Source organism: Dendrobates tinctorius, unplaced genomic scaffold (assembly GCF_039654945.1).
Source record: "Dendrobates tinctorius isolate UK_male_01 unplaced genomic scaffold, ASM3965494v1 ptg000446l, whole genome shotgun sequence".
In the NCBI taxonomy this organism is placed as follows: domain Eukaryota; kingdom Metazoa; phylum Chordata; class Amphibia; order Anura; family Dendrobatidae; genus Dendrobates; species Dendrobates tinctorius.
Genome location: NW_027362108.1, coordinates 1751528 through 1759648, shown reverse-complemented (window position 1 = coordinate 1759648; position 8121 = coordinate 1751528).

Below are 8121 nucleotides of genomic sequence, written 5' to 3'. Positions count from 1 at the left end.
ACCCATACGATTTTTACAGAAAGGACCCAAAACCATTACTCTCATTCAATCATTTTTTTTTTTGCTACTGTATATAGGAGGCTATGTGCAGGCTCATACTGTATATAGGAAGCAATGTGCAGGCTCATACTGTATATAGGAGGTAAACACTGCATTCAGGAGGCTATATGTGGGTGCTAATACTGTATATAGGAGGCTATATGCGGCCTCATACTGTATATAGGAAGCGAAGTACAGGCTCATACTGTATATAGGAGGCTATGTGCAGACTCATACTGTATATAGGAAGCGCTTTGCCGGCTCATACTGTATATAGGAGGCTATATGCGGCCTCATACTGTATATAGGAAGCAATGTGCAGGCTCATACAGTATATAGGAGACTATGTGCATACTCATACTGTATATAGGAAGCAATGTGCAGGCTCATACTGTATATAGGAGGCAATTCAAAAGCAGGAAATATCCAGCTACAGATCCAGGGAAAAATTGTTAAAAACAAAAAATGAAGGATAGCGATAAAGTGACGCCTGTGTAAAAGGTTTTGTAACTGCTGCGACTCTAGATACCAACCACAAGGAAATTGAAAGGATTATAAATATTTGTGATAGACTCGCGCTGAAAAAACCAAGATGTGGGAGAAAAGCTAGTCACTTATTAATGAGACAAATAGAAGAATGTTTAATAGGTAAAACCTGACAAGAATAAACAATAAACTGCAGTTAGCCCAATTGTGGGGATAAATAGCTGAGAAATAAATAGTGATTAGTATATCTTAATGAATATATTGCAACTCGCTCAGTTCAAAGCTGTGAAAAAAATGGTAGTTAATGGAAATAGTAAGTATTGCACTCAAACAGTTGATTAACCAAGGAGAGATGGCATGTACCCGAATAGAATTCTCCTAGAAGTAAAGGGTTAATATGTACATAGAACACAATTGGGTGAAAATATTAAATGGTCAGAAGCAATATGTCCCGGACCTGAAGAAAGAAGCTGAGTTTTCCGAAACGCGTTGGTTTCGGCCCTTTTTGCCACCCGTACCTCCATCTAGCAGCAGTTACACGGCACCACGTGATCCACCGCGTCACACAGGTCCTGCTCCTACTGCACATCTGCCGGGACGCAGCTATCGACCAGAGTGACCGGATCCCTGCCGACAGCTGGAGCGCAGGAGCGCTGGTCTCACACTACACCTCGGCATATCGCCGCATCTCCCAGGTCCAACCTTTACTGCACCAGCCAGAACGCAGTCACCGGATTCTACGCAGACCATCGGAGGTATTGTGAGTAGCAACACTCACATACAACTATATATGGTGAAATCACCTTGTACTGTTCAGCGCGCTATTTCACAGGGCACGAGCCCTCCACTCATTGGAGAAAGTACTTGGTGTATCCGTCATCGGCCGGGGCAGCTCTCCCCACGGCTATAGACATTGGACTATTTTATGAATGCAGGTTTATACCAAGCATTAACTATGGACTAAGGATATAATCACACTCTTTATGCCGGGACATATTGCTCATGACCATTTAATATTTTCACCCAATTGTGTGTTCTATGTACCAATTAACCCTTTACTTCCTGCCGCTCTTATTTGCAGCCTCTAGGAGAATTCTATTCGGGTACATGCCATCACTCTTGGTTAATCAACTGGTTGAGTGCAAAACTTAATGGAAATAGTAACTACTATTTTTTTTTTCACAGCTTTGTACTGGGCGAATTGCAATATATTTATTAAGATATACTAATCACTATTTATTTCTCAGCTATTTATCCCCACGATTGGGCTAACTGCAAATTATTGTTTATTCTTGTCAGGTTTTACCTATTACCATATATACTCGAGTATAAGCCGACCCGAGTATAAGCCGAGGCACCAACTTTTGCCACGAAAAACTGGGTAAACTTATTGACTTGAGTATAAGCCGGGTGTGCATTGACCACTCATCCCTACCGTGGTATGCATGTTTCCCCCGTCCCTGTCATTGTATGCATGGCTCCTTATCCCCTATCTTTGTATGTATGATTCCTGTTAAGAAAAAAACCATCCTATTTACCTGCCTGCGCGCCGTCGGTGGCACTGCATCTTGTTCCGGCCATATAACACGGATAATTCTTGGTAATGACAGTGAATATTTAGAACATTCATTACTGTGCACTTTATACACATTATACATTCCTGCAGCTCAGTGGCATAGCAACTGTTTGTGGCGCCCGGGGCGGTCGAAAAATTTGCCGCCCCTTTGGTCGTTGATAGAGTTGAGCGACTTTTGGTTTTTTAGGGTCGAGTTTCGTTTCGTGAAACCCGACTTTTCCAAAAGTCGGGTCGAGCAAGATCGTCCGATTATAGGGAAAAGTCGGGGTCGTCCCGAAACACGAAACCCAATGTAAGTCAATGGGGAATAAAAGTCAGCAGTGAGAGGAGGACAGGAAACACACCTACAGTGCCCATTTGAATGCCAAATGCATCAATTCTTCTTACTTAAGCTTGTCAACCTTAATTAACTTCATAATACAAGTTACGCTCTGAAAAATGGGGGTTATTTGGCTAAAGTTGTGGGGGGGGGCTGGCTCCAGGTTTTCATGTGCCCTGGGCAAAAGAGCGCCCCTTTAGCACATACCAAAACTCATCATGCTCCGATACGGCAGAGAAATAGCGGTATAGTACAATGAAAAATACTTCACTTTTTACATCTCATGACGAGGCCCATCTATTTCTCCATACAGAATCATTGGTCCCATATAATGTTTGAAACAGTATATGATGAGCTCCACATAATGCTACAGTATATGTTGGTCCCTATGGATGAAGCTCTACTGTCTTATGGGCCCAAATAATGCTCCAAACATAATGGGCCCCATTTCTAATGCTCTAGTGTATAATGGGCCCTGTAAATGCTGCTCCAGTGTCTGATGTCCACCTTTGGAATGTTCCAGTGTATGGTGGGCCCCATCTATGATTCTCCAGAGTATAGTGCTCCCCAAAAATTGCTGTCCCAACATTGAAAACAATCAAATAAGTCTCCTCGCTAGGGAATCCCTGTACTAGTCTGGACTCCTCGTCGTCCCCATCTTCCATCTCACTGCACAGTATTTCAACCTTGCAAGTGCTGTGATCCTGAGCAAGCAGGGGGGGCCCACTCGTTGGCGACGGCACTGGCACAGGGCCCCTGATAGTACGGTGGTGTGTCTGATGGCGGGTGGGCCGAACCTGCACTTTCATCTGCAGCTTCCTCTTTGTCACCGTGTAAGATGGAACTGTATATGGGAAGGGTAACCTGAGTTTCATCAGGGTCAGATTCAGGCCGTGTAGCGTGCGAGGGGAATGTAGTGGTCTGGGGTCAATGTACCAGCAGATTCATCGAGCAGTGGCTGGGCATCAGTGCACTTGTGTGGCCCCCTGGAGTACGGTCGCCACAGTGGCATTACCTTTTTCCTAGGGAGTGTGATGTCATGCTTGGGAGCAACGAAGGATCTCTCTAGTAGGTTAACTGATTGGGCGGCGTTATTCCCACGAGTCATGACCCTCCAAACAGCGTTCATGAAGGCAAAGTGTTTGTTTTACGTGGGCAGTATGGTTGCAAAGCTGAACCTTAAAGGAATGTCCAGAAGGGCACCAGCAGGAGTGGAGCCTACGGTTAAATTCGACTCCACCTGGGAAACCTCAACCATGCCAGCTACAGAACAGATGCACACATTGCAAGCTTAATTCCGTTAACGAACGAGACTCCGTCATGCCCCGCAGTCCGAGTCCGGCTTACTAGAGGGACACGTGAGGCTCTGGCACATGAGATTGGCCAATAACTGGTGTGTCATGCCCTTACATGTCCGTGGCTGCATGTGCGCTACACTGAAAAGGCCAGCGTTTGTCGCTTACAGGTGCAGATAACCCGCTGAACAACGTTAGTGATGGGGATCACTGATTACAATTATTACCCGCGAACGATGATTTCCCAGTAAGTGCAGGTCAACCGCAGTCCCGGAATTAGGCCTAACCGTCATTCCTGAAAAAATTAAAAACTTATGTGTGCAAACCACAGATGCTGTAGCTTGCTTAACAGCTCGCCAGCCGTTCTCACGCCCAGTATGGATTACACGTGATTGCACAAAGGTGAGAAAGGGTACCGTATCCCCAGATAACATGTATGGATAGCGTACACATTCAAAATATATGTCTATACATCAGGAGGCAGGCTCAGACGGTGTTAGGCCCAGTATGGATTGCACGTGATTGCACAAAGGGTAGAAAGGGTACCGTATCCCCGGATAACATGTATGGATAGCGTACACATTCAAAATATATGTCTATACATCAGGAGGCAGGCTCTCTGGAGCTAGAGCCCGGACAGCAGGACAGGGCATAGCTACATCTTAACCATCATCTTTCAGTTCAATCAATTTGTAGTGGCAGTCCCAGTGAAGGATTTGACAGACCAGACTACACAACGGAGGAGCAGGGAGAGGTAAACATTGCAATTGCTGGGGCCCTGCCCAAGCAAGGGGGGCACACTCGTGGGCGTCGGTACTGGCCCTGGGCCCCTCATAGTATGGCGGTGTGTCTGACGGCGGGTGTGCACCACCACCGTCAGAGACACTTGATTGCACTATGAGGGACCCTGTGCCAGTGCCCGCGCCCAAGAGTCGGCCCACCCACCTGTCCAGGGCAACGGCACTTGCACGGTTTCAGCTGCTAGGTGGTGACCCCGGCCATTGGGGGGGGCAGCCCAGTTAGGGAGGTTTACAAAGTGGCATATGTTGATGTGGGACATTCAGCTGCTGCAAAAGGCGAAATAGATCAAGTTCGCGGAATAGGAGGATAACCAAAGCAAGCCATTTTTCTGGCAACCTATGTGTCATCAAGGGAAGGTGGGACAAAATCCTTGGAAACCCATGCATGGTTCATTTTAATGAAGGTTAGATCATCCACATTTTGGGTTGACAGACGGGTCCTTTTTTCTGTCAGGATTGATCCAGCTGCACTGAAGACTCTTTCCGATAGCACACTTGCAGCTGGGCAAGCGAGCTCCTGTAAGGCATATTGTGCCAATTCAGGCCAGGTGTCCAGTTTAGCGGCCCAATAGTCAAAGGGGAATGACCTGTGTGGGAGAACATCGATATGGGAGGAAAAGTAGTTTGTAACCATAGTTGACAACTGCTGTCTCCTGTCACTTTCCATCGATGCAGTATTACCAGTTGTGTGAGTGGTACTTGAAAAATCAGTCCACAACATTGTCATGAAACCCCTGTCTCCAACGCCACTTCTGCTGTGTGCACCACGAACACCTCTGCCAAGCTGCCCCGGCCCGTACGGCTCGTGTGAGAAACATCACCGCTGCTGTGTGCTGGGAATGCCTCAAGCAACCGATTTACCAGAGTTGCTTGTTTATTAGCCAATATTAGGTCAAGGTTCTCCTGTGGCATGATGTTTTGTAATTTGCCTTTATAGCGTGGATCCAGGATGCTGGCCAACCAGTAGTCGTCATCGTTCATCATTTTGGCAATGCGGGGGTCCCTTTTTAGGATCTGCAAGGCATAATCTGACATGTGGGCCAATGTTCCCGGTGTCAATGATGCACTGCGAGTGCTGGTTGGAGGAGCACTTTCTGGCAAATCCACATCCCTCCAGTCACGCACAAACCCTGTACCAGACCTTACCACGCCAACATTTTCACTTGCCCCACGAGATGCATCCTCCTCCTCCTCTTCTTCCTCCACCTCGTCCAGGAGAGGTCCCTGAGCAGACAATGGCTGAATGTCATCAAGGATTCCCTCCTCGTCAACATTGGCTGCAGACACCTGCTCCTTAAGGTGCGTCAAAGTTTGCATGAGCAGACGCATAAGTGGGATGCTCATGCTTAGGATGGCGTCATCTGCGCTTACCAGCCGTGTGCATTCCTCAAAACACTGAAGGACTTTACAGAGGTCTTTTAGCTTCGACCACTGCACACCTGTCAACTCCATGTCTGCTCTCAAAGTGCCTGGCCGTGTATCCTCCCACAAATGCATTATGGCCTGCCTCTGCTCGCACAGCCGCTCAATCATGTGCAGGGTGGAGTTCCACCTTGTTGCAATGTCGATAATGAGGCGGTGGTTGGGAAGGTGGAGCAATCACTGCAGCTTCTGCATACGAATGGAGTGTACAGGCGACCGGCGGATGTGCGCGCACAGTCTTCGCACCTTCTGGAGCATGGCTGTTAACTCCGGATAATTATTGAGGAAGCACTGCACCACCAGGTTCAAGGTGTGAGCCAAGCAAGGTATGTGGCTGAGTATTGAAAGGGCTATGGCTGCCACAAAATTACGGCCGTTATCACTAACTACCTTGCCTGCCTCAAGATGTACACTGCCCAGCCATGACTCAGTTTGTCGCTGGAAGTACTCGGCGAGCACCTCGGCAGTGTGTCTGTCGCCCAAACACATCATCTGTAACACAGCCTGCTGACGCTTTCCACTAGCTGCTCGATAGGGGGACACCTCGTGTGCAACAGTGGCAGCTGCAGATGGAGTGCTCGTACGACTGCGCTTTGTGGACGAGCTTTCGCATCTGGAGGAGGAGGAGGAGGATCGAACGCCTACAGCCAACTGTTTCCTATACCGTGGGCTAGGCAGCACTGTCCCACCACCGCTGTCCCCTGTGGACCCTGCATCCACCACATTAACCCAGTGCGCAGTGATGGACACGTAACGGCCCTGGCCATGCCGACTGGACCATGCATCAGTTGTGAGGTGCACCTTGCCACTCACTGACTGCTTGAGTGCATGGACAATGCGGTCTTTCACATGATGGTGGAGGGCTGGGATGGCTTTGCAAGGGAAGAAGTGGTGACTGGGTAGGTCATAGCATGGTACTGCATAGGCCATGAGTTCGCTGAAAGCTGCGCTTTCCACCAACCGATAGGGCATCATCTCAAATGAGATTAGTTTGGCAATGTGGGCGTTCAAACCCAGTGTACGTGGATGAGAGACTGAGTACTTTCTTGACCTACTCATAGTGTCTGGGAGGGTGAGCTGGACTTGAGAGCTGCATATGGTGGAAGTAGCAGTGGACAGGGCGGACTGAGAGAGGGTTGATGATGGTGATGGAGTTGGTGTTCTTTCTGATGGCCTAGATTCAGTCTTTCGTTGATATAACAGTGGGATTCCCTGACTGCTGTGGCCTTGGAACAACACCTCAACATTTGCTGCTGTGCTAACCGGTGGGCTTACAGTGGGGGAAACAATGTAGCATTGCTGACTACCTTATTTGTGATCAGTTGCACATGTGGTACTTGAGGTTTGGTGTGTCCACGCTTGCAAGTGCATGGTGGTTGAATGTCTAAGCATGCAACTGGTATTCAAATTTTTTAGATTTTTCACTCGGCTAAAGGTCTTTGCGCACTTCTTACAGATAACCTTGGCCTGATCATGAGGATTTTGTTCAAAAAAGTGCCACACTGCACTCTTCCTACTTTGGCAGACATTTTGCGGCCTAGCACGCTGTGATATTTTGACCCTCTGGACAAGCTGTCCAGCAACTCTTTTGATTTTTGGAACCTGTCTTTGGAGTGCTCCGTGCCTGCCAGATAACAGCTGTTGCGATGTCGATGTCTGCTGTGGATGCTCCTCATCTGAGCTATTGGAAGCAGCACCCTCTTCCCCCAATGGATGCCAATCTGGGTCAGCAACTGGATCATCCATCACCTCCTCTTCAATGTCATGTGCACCTTCCTCTGTGTCACCGTGTATGGTGGTATAGTGTGCGGGAAGGGGCACCTGAGTCTCATCAGGGTCAGAATCTGGCTCTGTACACTGCGAGGACAATGTAGTGCTCTGAGTGAATGTACCAGCAGAATCATCTATCAGTGGCTGTGCATCAGGGCACTCGATGTCAGATTCATCTTGGCCTGGGTAATTCACCATTTCACTTGATAATCCAGGCATGGTATGTGAAAACAGCTCCATGGAGTAATCAGTAGTATGGCCTGCGTCATCCTTCAATCTTGGTTGGGGTGAAGGACACAAGGAAATTTGTGGTTCATGAACATGAGCCTCCAATGACGATTCAGTGCTTTTATTTTTTACAACTTCAGAAGAGGAGGCGATAGAGCTGGAGGCTGAGTCAGCAATGTAAGCCAA